This window comes from Crocodylus porosus, unplaced genomic scaffold (assembly GCF_001723895.1).
Source record: "Crocodylus porosus isolate Cpor-Errol unplaced genomic scaffold, CroPor_comp1, whole genome shotgun sequence".
Classification (NCBI taxonomy): domain Eukaryota; kingdom Metazoa; phylum Chordata; order Crocodylia; family Crocodylidae; genus Crocodylus; species Crocodylus porosus.
In genome coordinates, this window is record NW_017728911.1 from 3,657,145 (window position 1) to 3,676,360 (window position 19,216).

Consider the following 19,216-nt stretch of genomic DNA (forward strand, 5'->3'; position numbering starts at 1 on the left):
GATCTGGCCCTTACATCCTGGATTTCAGTCCCAAAATGCTATAATAGTTTAAACCCAATCTGACATTGGTTTTAAATGTCCTGATTCAAATGGGCACCTAATGGCACATTTCATATGCTAAGTTTCAGGCAAAGATATACCTAGATATACATTTCCATTTCCATCCTTGCACCCATGAAATAAAGATTATTTCCATGAGGAAGGATTTCAAAAGTATCTGAAGAAGGAAAAGGTGTAGCTTAACTGAGGTTAAGAACTCAGTTCAGAGTGAAGTACCTGATAATCAAGTGTAATTCCATGATATTTATTAAACATTGCAGGGTGGTGCTTGGACATATGTGATATGGCAAACTTGGAAAGGTCATTTAACAATCAAATAACAGAAAGAGGAAATCTCAGGATACATGTCCCTGCTCCTTGGAGGCTTCTGATGAAACTAGGTAATGAGGAGGTTGCACTCTGTGCACGTTGTTGGAATTAATCTTTTGTATGTGTTTGTCATTCACAAAGTCCTACGCACCCTACCTGCTTTGAGTGAGATGCTTTTGATGAATGAAAAAAATCTGTTTTTCTCCCATTATTGACATCAAGATGAGCATTAGTAAATGGGTTTTTGTGCCTGAGCTTTCCTTGCAAAATTTTACAAGGCTGATTCACTGAATATTTCTCTGGGGCTCACATACGTTAAAGAAGCTCCTACAACAGCATGAATATGGCCCACTGTATTTAATGACTTAGGTAACGATGCTCCTAACTTGTCTTTTCTTCCTTAGCAATGCAAAATTTTGCATTTGGAAAATAATATATTTTTCTTAGTTTGTAGCACATCTTCAGAACACAACCCCTTCTTCTCCTCCAAATACTCAGTATTTGCCTAGGTATCTACTATGTGAGAAGCAAGGATTCCTGTGGCTGATACATTTTATTGGACCAACTGCACAGTTGGGATAAAGTTAGACAAGCTTTGCAAGGCATTCTTCATCAGGTCATTAGATTTCACCTACAGAAATCAACTAGATACCAAACAGAGAGATCTTATGCTTCAAAATGGAAAAATCCTGCAGATTACATGACCTCATTATACTACTTTTGACAGTAAAGGAAAGGATGCAGAGGACATTTGAAAATCAGTCCTTCCAAAATTTGGAGCATGCACAGCCATGTTCATAACCACATGCAGCCTACACTTGTATTGGAGAGTACAGCCTTATGCCCCCACTGCACTTTGCACAACAAGGCCCAAATATTTCTGAAAAGCTATCACAAGTGATGTTATTCTATCTGGTCTCGAGTGGCCCTGGTGCAGTAGAATTCCACAAGTGAAAGGAAAAGCAATTTCTGTGCAATACCCAAGAAGAAATCACTTCTTGTAGACACTAGACAGTGTCTTTCCCACTAAATTAAACTATCTTCAATAAATAAACCGGAGCCAATGACAAAAAAGATTTATGGCTGCTCTTCTTAACTTCAGGCTGCTTCTTCCAATACCAGTAGGCAAACTCGTGTAGCCAAGGAAGACAAGCTTTACCTCCTCTATTTGGAGTTCAAATGCTGTGTATTCCAGCTTTAATATATATTTTTACCTGCCAGTTTTTCTTGTCCACTTTTGGAAGGCATCAGTAGCTGACTGTGAATAGATCTCTTGTTCTGGATAAGTAGAGACCACTCTAAAATCATCTCTTATGGAGGAAATACAAGACTAGAAAGCAAATATGATCATTCTGCATACTCTCTGTAATGTTGCTTGTGTATGAGTGGGGCATGACCCCCAGAATACAATCACAATACAAAATAACATAAATAATTATTCTCATCATTCCTTTTACTTTTCAAACTTAGTTATTCTTTTTCAACCTCTCAAAACACACATAAATGAATGGCATAGGTTAGCATTGTTTTTATCAATATTTTTTTACTCTTACTTTTATAGTAAATGTAACAGGATCAGGAAAAAGTTGTAACTTTATATAAGGGTTTGCCAACCTGAACATTTGAGAAATGTTGTTTTACATCATATGCGATAAAATGGAAGCTTCTGAAAAGTCTCCAATCTTCCAGTTTGGCCTTACGCCTGATCTCTGTTCAGATAGCAGAAATATCTCTTAAAATTAGAATGTGCTTGATTACCTCCAGAGCTTATGTAAAATGACATCTTGAGCTTTTCGTTGACACCATGCCACTGTTAAATGCTGATGCAAATGTGTTAGCACGCCCTGCCTTTGGAATGCTAAAAAAGAAACACACAATACCTTGTATTCCAGATGGCATTCCATCCATCACACTTTTTTTGGTGCTGAGAATATTAATGAGAGATTTGATTCTTAAAGTCCTTGACTGCTCAGTTTCAATACAACCCCTGAAAACAACAATAAAGAAGACTGAAGAGGGGTATAAACTCTTACCTTGTGCCAGTGGATGTCAGGGAACAAAGCAACCAAAATCTCTGGAATTGCACTGGTGGAAAACCTGTTGCAAGTGAGATCAGAATTAGACTCAGATTCTGGAATGAGCAACTGGTGAGGTCTCCCCATTTTCAAAGAGCAACTAAATTAAATTGAATTAGTTTCAAACAACAAGTAAATTAAACTGAATTAGTTTCAAACAGCAACTGAATTAAACTGCTGCTTACTGTATTAAAATGAATACAGGCATAATTTACAATCCCAGAGACAAACATTCTCTGTATTTGATATTCACTGACAATTTGATCAGCACTGTGAAATATGTAAAGCAAAAGTAGTCCTTGCCCAAAAGAATTACAGTCGAAAATACAAGCACAGAAAAGACAGAATTTCTCATCACAAAACATTGTCTTTTGAAGAAATATCCAGGCCAAATCCTGCTTATTTTTCTCAAATCACAGAGAAATCAGACTATGGGGGAAGAACAGTATTTGGCCTTCTATTCTTCTGCTGGAAAAGAAGAGACTGATATTCATTTTCAAGCCTTGGAGACTCTTATCTGAAGCTAATGGGGATGGGTTTGTCATGGAGGTTAATATATCCCATCCCCAACAGTGGGCTGGAAATGGGGTTTTTGTCATTTTTTGCAGAATTGCTTTCTACAGATTACACTATGAGCCTGAGCTGGAACATTTTACAGCAGGGAATACTTTGGCCAAAATCAAAGTTAAGAACACATCACTGTCTTGATGTAGGTCTTGATCTTTTGATTCTCTTTTGCTTAGGGACACTTAAAAGGATGAAGTTACATTCATCAGGGATAGGATTCCTAATAGAGGGCTCAAACCTCTTACTATGTACTCTCCCAACCTCTGTATAAGCCTGAGTTCAGTAAACTGAAGGACAGAGGATAAGACCTACTGACTTAGGCTTTTGTTCAGTCTTTTATAACAGAAACGATTAGGATAAGCAAAGATCACATCTATTCATATTAGTGAGTAAAAGATAATATTCCAGAACTGACCATCTATCCACTAGTAATTAATTTTCCAAAACAACTGATACCCAATTTAACAGGGTTTGAAGCCTACATAGCTTAGCTTAGTTGCTAGAGCCAAGGTCTAGAGTGAGAAAAAATACAAAGGTATTATCAGAAACCTAGAAAAAATACACACTGCCCAATGTACATCCTACTCCCAAGAGAAACCCTAACTACCTTAGTTCCCAAGAGCCAATCCCATGGTGTCCCCTGATGCAGCTGCAGAGGTGAGCTCATTCAGCTATTAGTATATTATTGGCCCCAGCTGGGAGACGCTACCAGTGAGCTACACCTAACATCTTGATATCTCAGCGATGGATTCCAGTGTAAGGACTAGACTGCAAACACAAGGTACAGCCTTCTGTTTGGGGGTACCCTGAATATAGGGGTGTACCAGAAAGAATGGTCTATCAGGAGCCCAATCTCTTCTTGACCACCCTAGTGCTTATGAGGTGTGGGCAAGCTACAAGCTGGAAGTGGAGCAATGATGCTTGGATTCTACTCCCTCTCCATCACTTTGAGAGTCTGTGCCTTTCCTCAAATAAAGGGACTGCAATTATTGGTTGAATTTGCAGAGTAGTGCTGTATAAGAAGTAAAGAGAAAGTTTTGTTTTCCTGCCCACCATAGATGCTTTGCAGGATTTCTTTGGAAATCTTAGACCATTCCTGGACTTAGTGAGTCTTGCTGTTTTTTTATATAGTGAGGATAAAGAAGACATGCTCACACTATTGGAATGATCTGCAGCTAAAAGCAGTAGAGTCTTTTGGTTCCTTTGTGGGCCCTAAATGAGAGATTGAGCTTGCCTGTTTTTTTCCTATACTGATTCACAAAGCTGCTGAGTTCCCCTTGTGATGCCACTAACTTCAATGGCAGGTAGGGGAAACTGAGCAGCCTGGATATCCATGCTCAGAACCTTGCAGGATCAAGCTCTGAGATATCCATCTGATCTACTCAAGTCCCTGGTGGCATGGATGGAAAGCAATCACAAAATTGGATTTCAGCAGTAAAATACAAGCACTACTGTGTGCAGCTTTCCATCCTAAATAGGAGATAACACTGAGCAGCAGCTATTTCTGCTCTCTTTATGCTGCCAAAGCATCCTCAAAAGTCCCTAACCTAAACTATACAGGGACTGTGTTAAAATAAAATTCAGGTGATGAAGGAGGAACATCATGGGGAAATTAAAAGGAAATAAGGGGTTGCAAGAAAATCAAAAGAAAAATAAGAAAGGGACAGGCAGAACAAAAATGATATTGGTGGCCTAACTGCTGCCCTAGACATCATCATGTGTACATTTTCCCTGATGTCAACTAGCGTCACACACTGCAGATGAATTTGGCTTGAGATGTTAGTGCCAACACTAACTCTTCCCCATTCAACGTGAAAACATTAAACAGAATGAATACAAAAAAAGGAGTGGCTTTTTGCAAAATAAAATGCTATCTGGGTCAAAAACTTCTTCCATGTGCCCCATATTTTTCAATGATAATAACAATGTACTTTTCATCCTTAGGCCACCAGTTATTTTCCCATAAGCCTTTCACAGGTTTTGGGGGTTTTTTTTCACAAATTTGAATGATTGCTCCCATCACTGCTCTAAGGGGTAAGTGCTATCATCATCTCCATTTCACAGTCAGGGGAACAGGCATGGAGAGGTTGGAGATTTATTTAAGATCCCAAAGCAAATCGGTGGCAGTAATGAGAGAAGAACTCAGAAGTCCTAACACTGTGCTCTCATTTAACCACTCCTAGTCAGCCACCTTCCAGCTGTTTTTTTTTTTCACTAAAAGCGACATTAACTTTTTTCTTATGTTTGAACAATTCTGTTTGCTGTTGAGTCCTACCCGGTTCCTACCTCTCATCTTCAAGGTGAAATAACTCCTCTTAGATGCAGCCAAAGGCCAAAGCACAATAGTATTTAAGCAGCAAATTACAACTGCTGATCTTGAGTTCTAAAAATTGGAGGCAAGATAAGACAGTACAGCACTGGCAAAAGCCCTCAGGCAAGAGGAAAAGCCAAAACATTTATAGTGAAAAGAGTAGACTCAGTGCACAGTGTCTGCGACACACCTACACAACACAAGTCTGCATCTGAGAGAGAAGCCACCATTTAAAACCTTTCCAGCACCTGTAGATCTCACTTTGGATCATTTCCCTTAACCTCCAGTGTGGGTGTTTTGTAGCCAGTTTGGGAGGGCTTTGGAAATCTGCAGTTTCCTATAGTCAGCTCAGTTTTCAACTAGCTACCACAACATCTGTAATAAATGATAATACGTATTTTTTGTTCCACACATAGTAGCTTTGCTGCCACTGCACAAGGTCTTTATAAAACCTAACAATTTCAACAGACACACACTAGCCACTTGAATTGGTCCAGCAATATCTGAAACATAGCTTTGTGTGTGATTACCAGTAATATACACGGGACCAAATAAAGTTGGTTTTACTCCTCAGAAAGGAGTTTTGCTTCTTCATGTGGTTTGCCTTATTACACCTTCAGAAATCTGAGCTTTCTGTGCTATATGGGAAGCCGCATGCCTCTAGAATAGGGAGAATTCATAAGTCTGACAGCTGAGACCTATCCCAGCAACCTCAGTGAAATTTTATCAGTAGAAGTGAAAGAGAATCTGATTCAAAGCCACGAATGGTGCATCTGAGTTAACAGAAAAATCTCAATATTCATTTAATAGTTTATAACCCAGATTACTGCACTGCACAATACCCAAACCAGTATCAAATCAAAGGTGCTTTCAAGTTGGGACAGGGACAGGCCCTCAGGCAATAAGACCAAACAAAAACTTAAGGTTGGACATTGCACACTCACATTGGATATCCTTTTTGTCCTCCATGCACTGATAGAGTCTCTCTAACATGTAATATTATGTGATTTGGGGAAAGGACAAATACCTAATCTACCACTCCCACATTCCCAGTCTTCCACAAGAGACTAAGTTCTTATTAAAGTCACTTGCATCCTGTGGCAGGAGATTAAGGTCCCTGGGGTATGAGTGAGGTTCATGTGGATAATGACAGGCTTGCCCCTGCTGTTATAGCATTACTCACGTTAATGTAAGATCCTCAGGAGGTTCTGCTAATAAATAGTCATGCAAAGTCATTAAGTTACTGCTGCTCAGTATCCAAAATGGAGACCCTATCATCCTGCTACAAGCTTCTCGATGCCACATCTCTTTGAGGAAACACGGTGAAGCCTCTCTCTTCACAAAATGGAACAAGTGTGTATTGGAAGAATGTAAATTGTGTTTCCATTTCATTGTGCTGCTGCACCTCTTCCATCACCCCTCAGTTTCCAGTTTTCTATATTAGTCCAGAGCTTCCTCCTTTAATCTTTCCATGCTACGAGCAAGTCCATCATCAGCAACATCACCAGAGCTGTCGTTAAAATCATGACCTATTTGTGTGATTCCCTGTATAAACTGAGATCTGGATATATTCAGCTATAAGACCATGTAGCTGCCTTAGGTATTTATGTGGCCCTCATTACTGTAGCTCTTCGGTGCCTCACATTATTTAATGCATTTTTCTCACAACACCCGTGTGAAACAGGGAAGTGCTATTATCTCATTGCACTGAGTGGGAACTGAGGCACATAGAAACTAAGGCTCATAGCTTAGAGGTATTTAATAGGGCTGTGTGAAACAGCACCAGTTTGTTTTGACTTCTGTTTCACCATTTCAATGGGACAGTGTTTCATTTCGAGTTCCATTTAATTTAGAAACCACTGTTCTGTTTCGTTTCGTTGAAACTGCTTCACTGTTTCACTGTTTTGCCCATAGGCTATAATGGGAAAGCATATAACTGCCTGTCATTTCTTGCCTGATTCACCTGAACCTTGCCAGGGTGGTAGCTCCTGCTGGGGCCATGAAGCCTGCTGAGTTTGAAGGAGATAGGTGCAGGGTTTTCTGGGAAACAGCACCTCAAAGTCTTGAAAGCAAAACTTGCATCACGTGTTTGTTAAGGTGCAGCAGGGTGAAAACTGTAAGCATGGTAGCCCTTGCTGAGGCCATGAAGCCTGCCAGCTTTCAAGGAGATAGGTACAGGGGTTTCTGGAAAATTGCACCTTAGGCTGCTGACAAGCAAAATGTGTGACATGGGAGACAGAAAGCCAGGCAGGTCAAACAATGCTGTCTTTTATGCTGTTTTTCCATCCCTCCCCCAGAGCACTGGCATTGGAAGGGACCTCAGGGAAGGATCACAGTCACTGGCCAGCTACACAGTCAATATGAGAGCAGTCCTTCCGCCTTCTTCCCCCTCCCTCTCCTTACTTTCTGTTTCCCTGCAAGCAAGCCTAGCTTAAGCTTCAAAACTCGAAACATTTTGAAACTTTCGAAATGCTTCAACTGCCCTTGTTTCATTTTGAGGCTGTTTCAAAGCCCTACATTTCATTTCGATTTTGCTGTTTCAAGCTCAAAACAAGTTGAAACAGGGTCAAAATGAAACAGCCAGCAGAATTTCGCACAGCCCTAGTATTTAACTACATATATGCGTTGATTTCAATGGGAAATATGGTATCTATATAGAAATTAAGCACTTAAATATGTTTTGTAGATGGCTGGTAATTAATTGAGGACAATTGTAGGAAGTTACCAATTAACATTCAGTTATAGATGAGGTCATTACAATCATGAGGGCCTGAGTTAAAGATGAGATCATTATATTCAATTCAATCAGCAAAGTGCATGCAGTTCCTAATGAAATAAGTGAAACTCTAATAATGTTGAACTAAGAAAGAAAATCTATATCCAGTGCATTTTTGTTTAATTTTTCAATTTTATTTTTTATTATCAGAGCATGGATAGAGAGAATTTTTTTTTATTATATGTGAATCAGAAACAAATAAAACAAATTTAATAGTGCTACTTGATTCCACAAAGGAATCCTTCCATGCTCTGAATATTTGCAGATTAACCATTGGTTCTCTATCCTTGTCCAACAGCACTCCCAATTATGCAATGGGTCCAGTAAAACATACCACAAAAACCCATTGTCTCTTAGACATATTCCAGACTACCATGGCTACAACAACACTCCAACACTATAAATGAATAGGCCTCATTAAAAGTATTTACAAGTACTTCATTTCAGAAATGTAAGTAATGAAATATATCATGGAAACTGGATCAAGAACCCCAGCATGCATTCTTCCTGTAAAATGGGACTTTTTCATTGTAGGTGAATGCTGTACATTAAGAAATGTACTTTGACAATCAGATTTCAGTATCTCATTTGCTACTGTAATTAATTGGGGTGTGCTGTTTATGTGTGCCTTCTTGATGCTCTCTGTCAGAAGAAATAATAAGTACTTAGCTGTGTGGAATAGGCTCTTACACTGATAATAATCAGCAGAGATTTCCCTTTAGTTTAAATAGTAAGGTTTTGGCATAGGGGTACCTGAGTCTTGAGCCCTGCTATCATCAAGAAATTCTGAGTAGTGTAGTGTGCAGCACAGCAGTACACATGAAGTCATTGGAGGCCACGCGTTTACTACAAGGGTAATAGTTGTTCATGTTTAAGTATTCTTTTCTTCTGTTTTTGCAATGTAATATGGATTGATGACATTACAATCTGGCAGCATAAAAATGACAGAATACAAATCTAGCATTACTGAAAAAAATATTTCTCTCCCTATGCCAGAGTTCAACTAATATTTTCTTCTTCCTACTTACATGTAGCTGTCATTGATATTCATTGCCATCCTGTGCCCCTTGTAGTCAAAGATGATGGCACTGAAGTAGCAGGGTTGCTAATCAGCTGCAGGAGGTGCAGGATGTGTATAAATGACTAAGCAAGCCAATGCAAGGCAAGCAGTCTCTTCCACAATTTTCACTTTCATTTGCACTGTATAAACTGATTTGCTACTATTGTCTTTCCTTTGGCTTTATAAGCTTTTTGAGCTTGGGGGATGGTGTCACTGGTATTTGAAATGGACCACACCTGACTTTACCTGTACCTGTCAGTATCAACAGGTAAGTTGTTTTGCACCAAGTGCCTCTTAAAATCTTTGAAAAACTTTCCAGGGCAGCCATTCTTGCTTCATCCATCTGATGACTGACACCACTATTGCAGTCAAAATCAACCATGAGGATCTGAAAGAAGAAATCTGCCCTTTGACTTTGCTGCAGGCACAACTAAATGGAGCAGGTGACATCCAAGGGTAAAATTATTCTTAATTGATTATAAGCAATAAGCAATTGAAATAGTTAAATTAATGGGGAAGGAACAGTGTTTGGCTAGAAGCTAGTAACCTCCTGTCCCTCCGAATAAATGGAAGGCCTTAAACAAAGTGGAACCATTGTGATTCTACAGCAAGGATGAGAAAGCTGTAGAGAGGCTCTGTACAAGAACACAATCTCTGCACCTCTCTCTATGACACTAGTGGGAAGGACTGAGGGGATGCATCTGCATAAGATGCTAACTTTGCAGTAGCCTAATAACACTGTATAGTAGCGTGTTGGACAAAACCCATGCTAATGCAGTAGCATTAGGCTACTGTGCAGTTAGCATCTGTAAAAACTTGTGCAGTGGCACTACTGCAGTTACTGCACCTTGATTTAGTACTTGGTTATGTACTTAACGTGTAGTAACTACGGTGCATTAATGAATGTGTAGATGCACCCAAGAAGTAACAGGCCAGAGAAGCAGCTAGGGGCTGCCATGGTGTGGATTCATAGACCTAAAACCCTTAAAGTAGGAACTCAGAAAGGCTCCAGTTACTAGTACTGCATATGAGATGTAGTATTGGAAACTGAGTAGCTATGCAGATGCTCAGAGACAAGCCTCCAAGCTGGGAACAGGATTCTTCCCCCAGCTAACTTCTGCTACATGGCCTGGGAACATCCATTTCAGCTTTGTAAAATCATAGAAAATTAGGGTTGGAAGGGACCTCAGGAGGTCATCTAGTCTAACCCTTTGCTCAAAGCAGGACCAGCCACAACTAGATCATCCCAGCTAAGGCTTTGTCTAGCCAAATCTTAAAAACCTCCAAGGATGGAGAGTCAACAACCTTTCTGGATAACCTGTTTCAGTGTTTTACTACCATCCTAGTGAGAAAATTCTTCCTAATAGCTAACGTAAACCTCCCCGCTGCAACTTGAGACTGTTGCTTCTTGTTCTGTCATCTGCCACCACTGAGAACAGTCCAGCTCTTTGGACCCCGCTTCAGGTAGTTGAAGGCTGCTATTATACCCCTCTTAGTCTTCTCTTCACCAGACTAAATAAGCCCAGGTCCCTCAGCCTCTCATAAGTCATGTGCCCCAGCCCCTTCACCATTTTTGTTGCCCTCTGCTGGACTCTCTCCAGTTTGTCTACATCCTTTCTATAGTGGGGGGCCTAAAACTGAACACAGTACTCCAGATATGGCTTCACTCTGCTAAATAGAGGGGAATAATCATTTCCCTTGACCTGCTGGTGATACTCCTACCAATGTAGCCCAGAATGCCATTAGCTTTCTTGGCAAAAAGGGCACACCGCTGGCTCATATTCAGCATATTGTCCCAGGTCCTTTTCTGCAGAGCTGCTGCCCAGCCAGTCAGCCCCCAGCCTGTACTGGTGCTTGGGATTGTTCCATCCTAAGTGCAGAAGTTTGCACTTGTCCTTGTTGAACCTCATGAGATTTCTTTTGCCCCAATTTTTCTAGGTCACTCTGAATCCTACTACTCCCCACAGCTTGGTGTCATTTGGAAACTTGCTGAGGGTGCACTCAATCCCATCTTCCAGATCATTGATGAAGACATTGAACAAAACTGGCCCCAAGACCGACCCCTGGGGTATTCCATTTGATCCTGGCTGCTAACTAGACATTGAGCCATTGATTGCTACCTTCTGACCCAATGATCCAGCCAGTTTTCTATCCACCTTATAGTCCATTCATCCAGCACATACTTCCTTAGCTTGCCTGCAAGAATGTTGTGGGAGACTGTATCAAAAGCCTTGCTAAAATCAAGGTACACCAACACTGACTGGTCTCTCTGCACCTACCAAGCCAGTCATCTCATAGAAGGCAATCAGGTTGGTCAGGCATGACTTGCCTCTTGTGAATCCATGCTGACTGTTCCTAATCAGCCATCTTCTTCTCCTCCAAGTGCTTAGAAATGTATTCCTTGATCTGCTCCATGATTTTTCCAGGGACTGAGGTGAGGCTGCTGTTCTGTAGTTCCCTGGAGACTCCTTCTTCCCTTCTCAAATATGGGTACTATGTTTGCCATGTTTTCTGAATAGTCCCTAACTTGTTCTTTCAGCACTGAGGGCTGATTATCTCCTCCCCAAACTGTGCTGCCAGGTGCAGTAGTCTGGGAGCTGAACTTGCCTGTGAAGACTGAGGTGAAAAAGGCACTTAATACTTCAGCTTTTTCTGTATCATCTGTCACTAGGTTGCCTCCCCCATTCAGCAAGGGACCCACACTTTCCCTGATCTTCCTTTTGTTACTGAAATACTTGTAGAAACCCTTCTTGTTACCTTTCACATCCCTTGCTAGCTGCAACCCCAAATGCCTTCATACCCAAGCAATTTTGCCTTTTGGCCTTCTTGACTTCATCCCTTCATGCCTGAGCAATACTCTTATACTCCTCCCTAGTCATTTGTCCAAGGTCCCACTTCTTATAAGCTTCCTTTTTTGTGATTTAATTTACTGAAGAGTTTCCTGCTAAGCCACTCTGGTCTTCTGCCATATTTACTAGTCTTCCTGCATATTGGGATCATTTGTTCCTGCACTCTCAGTAAGGCTTCTTTGAAATACAGCCAGCTCTTATGGACTCCTCTCCCCGTCAGACTGCCTTCCCAGGGGATCCTCCCCAGGAGTTCCCTGATCAAATCAAAGTCTGCTTTTCTGAAGTCCAGGGTCCTTACTCTGCTGCTCTCCACCCTTCCTTTTCTCGGGATCCTGAACTCAGTCATCTCGTGGTCACTGCTTCCCAAGTTGCCATCCACTACTACATTCCCCACCAATTCTTCCCTGTTTGTGAGCAGCAGCTCAAGAAGAGCATGGCCCCTCGTTGGCCACTTCAGCACTTGCACCAGGAAGTTGTCCCCAACACTGTCTAAAACCTTCTTGGATTGCCTGTGCACTGCTGTATTGACCTCCCAGCAGATGTCAGGGTGATTGAAGTCCTGCATGAGAACCAAGGCCTGTGATTGGGAAACTTCTGCTAGCTGTTAAAAGAAAGCCTCATCCACCACTTCCATTTAGTCTGTTGGTCTATAGCACGCACCCACCACAACATCACCATTGCTGCTTTCTCCTCTGACCCTCACCTAGAGACTTTCAGCAGATATATCTCCAGTTTCGTACTGGAGCTCTGAGTAGTCATATGGCTCTTTTAAATGAAGTGCAATCTTGAAGAGGGATGGGTTGGACAGAATTTGGTTTCAGGTTTTTTAAATATATCTTTAAGGCATACTCTCCCCTCCCAGTGTAGAAGTCCATGAAGTTGATCTTATGCACAAAAACTTTGCTTTATTACCAAGGCTGTCTCCTCTGACCAGTTTTGGTAGAAACTTGCAGTGATAATTTCAAAATGGACTTGGTTATAGCTTTCATCTGGAAGGCACACAGACTGAAATGTGAACCTGAGAAAGAAGATAGGTTTCCTTTACTGTAGCTGTCCAGAAGAGATGAACTTCAATGCTGCTTTGTGAACTCAGCAGTCCTGTCCTTGACTGTGGGGGACAACCCATTACTGAGCATGGCTTTGCCTAATGGGCATGAGCAGAGTTAATCGTGTAAGAAGGTCAGTCTTTATTTTAAAACTTCAAACAAGTATCTTGCCAATAAAAATTTCAAGCAATTCCTGCCTCTTCTCAACTGCAAGTCATTACAAAGGGTAATGCAGAAAGGCAAAGCACATGGTAGCTGGGTTATGTGGGGGAGGCTTGGCAATGGATGAGAAATATTTCTCCTCCCCCAACCCTCTTCAAATAAGGGGTATACAACAAATCACACTTCTCTGATCTGCAATTCCCCCCTCCACCGAAGTGTAAATCTGAATTAATTAGTAAACGCCCTCATGTTTTCAAGGTCACAGAAAATGAGAGGCACTCCACAAAAGGAATGCACTGACAGAGAAGTTTTTTTTTAATGTAAATGAAAACTTGTGAGCCAAAAGCTCCTTCTTCTGTACCAGGCAAGTACTGAAGTTAGAAATCTGAAAAGAAAGAAAACTATGAAAATAAATCATGCTTTCAGCAGATATAACTTTCCCTGTGGATGGCACAGTGCTTTGGAGAATATAGTCTGAGAACAGAGGCTAAGGCCAAAGACTTTTAAGATAAGGGTCTCCAGGAGAAAGCACTTATCCTGCTATACTTGACTAGACTCACAGTGGACAAAATTTTACTCAAGAATAAGGACAAATTCTCATATTGTCTTGACCAGGAGCAGGATCAAGTACTTCAGGTATGTCTACACTAATATTTAGGGTTGATCTTGAAGTCACCCTGGACCAGCCAAACCATGTGAGTTTCTTTCTCCTACATTGTGCCTTGTAGTTCACACCAAAGCTGTTCCTATTTCTTAAGCAGAGCAGTAAGATATACCCCATGTACCCTCATACCATGAAAAGCAGACCCCTTCTACAAATCAATCTGCAGCTGTTTGTATCTGTTTCTAGGCTTGTCTCTACTTACTGGTGGTGAAGAAGACAACTGAGATGTGGAAGGAATAGAAACCAGAAACAGAGACTTGCAGGACTGTTGCTAATAGACTTCCTGTGCTTGAACCCTGCAAAGCTATGTAAATTCCAAATGAATTAATTGCAGAAAGGGGAAGGCTAAGAGGCCAAGTTGGGGCAAGATGGAACTCACACCCCAAATCACAAGAGTTTTCAGGGTTGGGGATGGACTGCATCAGGGGGAAGGGGAAGAAAGAAAGAGTCGAGCATAGGCATATATAGTAAAGATGGGTGGTGAGTATGTGCTTAAGGTCAACATTCAGGTTGGACCTAAGTAGTCTGTAGATATAGACTTTTTGACCCTGGGAACAAAGGGTCAAAAACAATATTGTTGCTGATAAGTTTGGTTCTTTTTTATACACGTTGTTTCCAAAAGCGCAGAGAGACAAAGACTTGAATTTTCCTCTCTTCTCGTGCTTGAGGTAGAAAAGGAAAGAAACGCAAATATGGTTTTAAGATACCATTACAGTCCTCATATTCTGAGGCAGCCAGGAACCTGCTCAAACTTAGTATAAATCAGAATGGTCTCGGTGCTACTCTTCTTGATACCCAGCTTTCTGGAGTTCTTTATTGGCATTGGGAGTCAAACAGTAGCCATAGCACAGCACTTTGAAGCCATGCCTCCACCTTGCATGCTACTTCATTGTTCCTGCTGCTGTCATACTGCCAACACTGAGACCTAAGAGCAGAGTTGACATTGGACACTTACATCTGCTCTACACCAGTGAGAAAACCCTCCTTTTCCAGTAGTATTTTCTGGGGTCCATTTTTGTTTCTTTGAAGGCCTTTGACTCATAACATCAGAACAATTCTAGGAGATCCCATGGTTGTCCTGGAAGACACCCATTGTGAACAATCTCATTTAAGAAAGTGGCATAAAATGTGAGAGGAGACGTTCTGCTTCATTATGAAAATGGTGTCTGGGTATTCTAGCAATAGACATGTTAGAAATGTCTATGTTAGATAAAGTGCATATGTTCTTGCAGAACAAAAACATATGGAGAGACTATTGGCAGGCCTGAGTCATAAACTTTAAATCTAATTGGAATTTCCCCTGGAAACGATGTATGTTTGGAACCAAGCTGCTGGTTTGCTGGTTTGCCTCATTTGGAAGAAAAGGACAATTGGGAAGTTCAGATCCAGGACATCATGACACTGCAGTGGCAGTGTGCTTTGTCCAGAATGTCCTGGAGATTGTCATATTCACCTTCTCCCACTGACATCCTGTAAACACAGAAATATGGCAGGGCATTCCTCTCTATCCACTAATTTCCAGCATGCTTGAGAGCAGCTGCTGGAGATGACCTTAGAGCAACCTCTCTGATATATTTCTGAGTTTGGAGCATGCATGAGGGCATTGGGGAGTTATGATATGTACAGAACCATCCCAGTATAGATAAGTCATCTCTGTACCACTAGCTGTAAAAATAATCTAATATAAACTATCAGCCTTTAGCTTCATGCTTGTTAACACTATTTGAACTATAAGATCCCTGAGACGCACTGTGAATGCTGCTTCATTTCTTAAGTATTCTAAAACACACTGCAACAATTGATTTTCTCTCAGGGGAAAGTGTGGAGCCCTGGCTAAAAATCATGAGTAAAATTAAGGGACCAAAACTCAAAGACTGTGATCATTATCACAGAAATAACCTCTATTGACAGGTGTATGATCTAAGGAACTGCGAAACTCTTAAAAATGTGATCCTATAACTGGGATCCACGAGGATTTTCAAATCTCTCCTTTCCTAGCTCCTGATTTTCTAGTCTGCATGTATGAGAGAGCTGTGATCCAGCCTCATACAGCAAATTGCTCTTCCCATGGGTGACATTTATCCCTGTTTTGTGATGGACATGGGATTGCTATGTCATAATATAAAACTACTAAGATTGAATATCTTTATGATTGATGAAGTGAAGTTATTGTATATCGGACTATAAAGAAATAACAATTTGCTTTAAGAAAACTGGTCACAAGTCATTCCTTTTGGAGAGGACAAAACTGCAGGTGCTAAACATGCAACAGGGTTGCTGAGGTAATACAGCACCTGCAGCCCAAGGCCTAGTCTGGAAGTGGGAGAACTGTGTGATCCTACCCAAAGACAGGGATGATGGCTTAAAATGAGAGGGACAGGAGCGAAAAGTGGGTACATCCAAAGAACTGGAAATGAGCAAAAGGGCCCTTGGGCTAGGGACAGAAGTTACATATAAACAGGTATAAGTGATCAGAAACCAGTTCAAATCTGTATCACAACAGAATTTCAGTGCACATAAACCACTTTCAAAATGGCTGAAACCAGTTTAAGATAAACCTGGGGACATGTAATATCAGATTTAACTGATTTAGGTTCAATCTGTTTATTGATTTCCTGTCCCAGGCAGTACCGTACCTAGACTCCTGCTGACCCGAGGTGAACTTTTAGTATCTGGCTCCCCTTTGTCACAGATAATGATAATAATAATCAGACACTAGAAAAAAAATTACCATTTTTAGGCCCCTTTCTGTCTGGGCCCTGAGCAGCCGCCCAGTTTGCACATGCCTGTGTCTGGCCCTGGTCCTAGGTCCCTCCAGATTCAAGTTAACTCCCAAGATGTTTTGCACTTCCCCTGCAACCTCCCCTCTCCGCCTTGCATAGGCTAACCTAGGCCCAAGCTGTCTGTTTCCACTGAGGAGGGAGGTGTACTCTCGAACTGGCTTTTGGCTTGGGCAGGCCACTGGCTGCATTTCCAAAATCAGAAGTGAATGTTTGTTCACTTGCTTATAGGTTCAATCTATGCAGCTTAGGCTAACCTGCAAAGGCTGAATCAATTCAGCCTTGGGCTTTTTGACTGTCTGTACTTAGCCTTAATGACAAGATGAGTAAGAAATCTTTTGTAATCCATCTGTTTAGTTAAATCAAAAGACAGAGGTTTACTTTTATCCCTGGACCTTAACCCCCCTATTGGTTTTTGAAACACACCAGGTTATAGCTATGGCTGTTTTGTTTTTTAAATGCACAGGGGAAGATGTACTGCCCATCTGCCTTTTTCTGTTGCAAATTAATTAGTATATTGTAGGCTGATTAAAAGATAACACCCAAGTCAATTTGCAGCTGCCAAATGAATGCTCCAGAAAAAGATCAGCCAGAGCCATTTGTGAGACTGGAAGTGATTGGGAAAGAGCAACACACACATTTCTGACTGAGAAGAGAGTGAATCTGGGGCCTATAGACTCAAGACATTTGAGAACTATTGACCTAAGATATTGGATAGTACTGTAAAACTTTACAAAAATCACAGCACAAGTAAAAAATGAACTCAGCTTCATGCTCCTCCTTCCCTTCTGCTGCCCCCAAATGCTTATGCTCTAGTAGGTATAATTAACTGGCAACTGTTTATATATGAATGCCCTTTACTGGATAATAAACAAGCAATTACTCTTGTTTGTCAGATACCGTATATCCTACAGGGATTCTCCTGTTGCTTCATGGTAGGACCCTGTGCCTTTGTAGCTGACTTCTTTCACTGCTTCCTCTGTAAAGTTCCAAGCAGCCAGGGCATACATCATGGAGACAATGACAAAGACCTAGGCAGCCTCCAATATGATACCTTGTCTCTGATCAAATGCTTCTTTTTTGTGTCGGTTTCACTGGCCAGATGCTTTTTTCCTGTGCTCTTTATTTGATGTTTAAAACAGGCAGTCTCAGCAGCTTTTTGCAAGAATAAGAGTTTAACCAGCTTCACACACCTTTAACATCTGCCCATAGAAATACCAGTGCAATTTCCCCAGAAATTCAGAACCAGCAAAATTAGGTATCTGCCTTTTGCTCTGGGTTCATGCCTATGTATAGGTAAACAAAACTGAATGTGATGCCTGCTTGTAACACAGAGTCATATCACAACACCATTGACACATCAGTGACACACTAGCAGTCTCTCTTCAGGAGAAACTGAAGACAGGAATAGCTGGGGATAATGAAGTCTTCACTGAAGTATATTAGGAGAGTTAGGTGTGGCACTGGTGCCTCAAGGGATGCTGTGAAATCAAGGAAGTTGATTGGCAGAGGTGAGTAGAGACTAGAGCAGCTGGGTGCACTGCACGCCAGGACTGAAGTGCAAAATTGTAAGGGCATGAAACTTGCTAAACTTCTGGCTACATCATGTCTAGCTGAAGCTGCTGCCCTTTGTTCCTCCCTTTCATGGGCACTGAATTCAAAACAGAATATATTTAAAGATAGTTTGATACAGGCATCTGGTTTCACAACTGCTCTTGCTTGACTTCTGTTTCTGTGCAAGTCATATTTCAGGGTTTTTTTTTTTAGAGTTTTGTTAAAGATTAAGAGACAGGCATAGCTTCTGATGTTTCTTTTTTCCCTTGGGAGCCTTCAGCCTGCCTGTCAGAATTCACTCTTGCAAAAGAACCAGACATTCAAAAGTGTTGCAAACAAACCACTTTCTGCAACACCCTGAGTTGTATTAGAGGAAAAGACAGTAAGTATATGCTGTTGCACTCTTTCTTTCTCTCATATTCACATTGCATTTTGCTGTGGTTTCCAAGAAATTATCAAGTTTACAGATTGCCTCTAGTCACTAGACAGGAGAAGCATTGATAGGACTCCTGAGAAAAGAAGTGCATCTAGTTAGAGAAAAGCAAGTGGTGGTTAGGAGGCCTGCACTGTATTCCACATTCTGTCATCAACTTTTGGTGTGACCTTGGTTCCTTGTACCTGAGTTTCCCCATCTGAGAAATGAGCATAGAAAAACCTGCCTCTGTAAAATGCCTTAAGACCATTGCTCTGATTAGTTGGTTGAAGAGGCAGTTTAGCAGTAGGTAGGGCTGCTCTGGCATCCCTAAATCCCTTAATTTCAGCATAGATTCCTATACACTCGCCAAGAGAAAGGTTACAGCCGCTGGCCCTATTAATAACCTTCAGCTGCTGTACTGTGGTGTTTTTATTGTAAATGAGGTAGAAGTTGCTGCTTGGTACAACCTATAAATGGAATACATAAAAGTGCAAAGTCTTATTATGAGTCCCTGCATCATCATCCTTTTTCCAGAGGAAAATGTAGGTTGCTCCAAGGATTACGTAATGCTAATAACAGAGAAAGGGA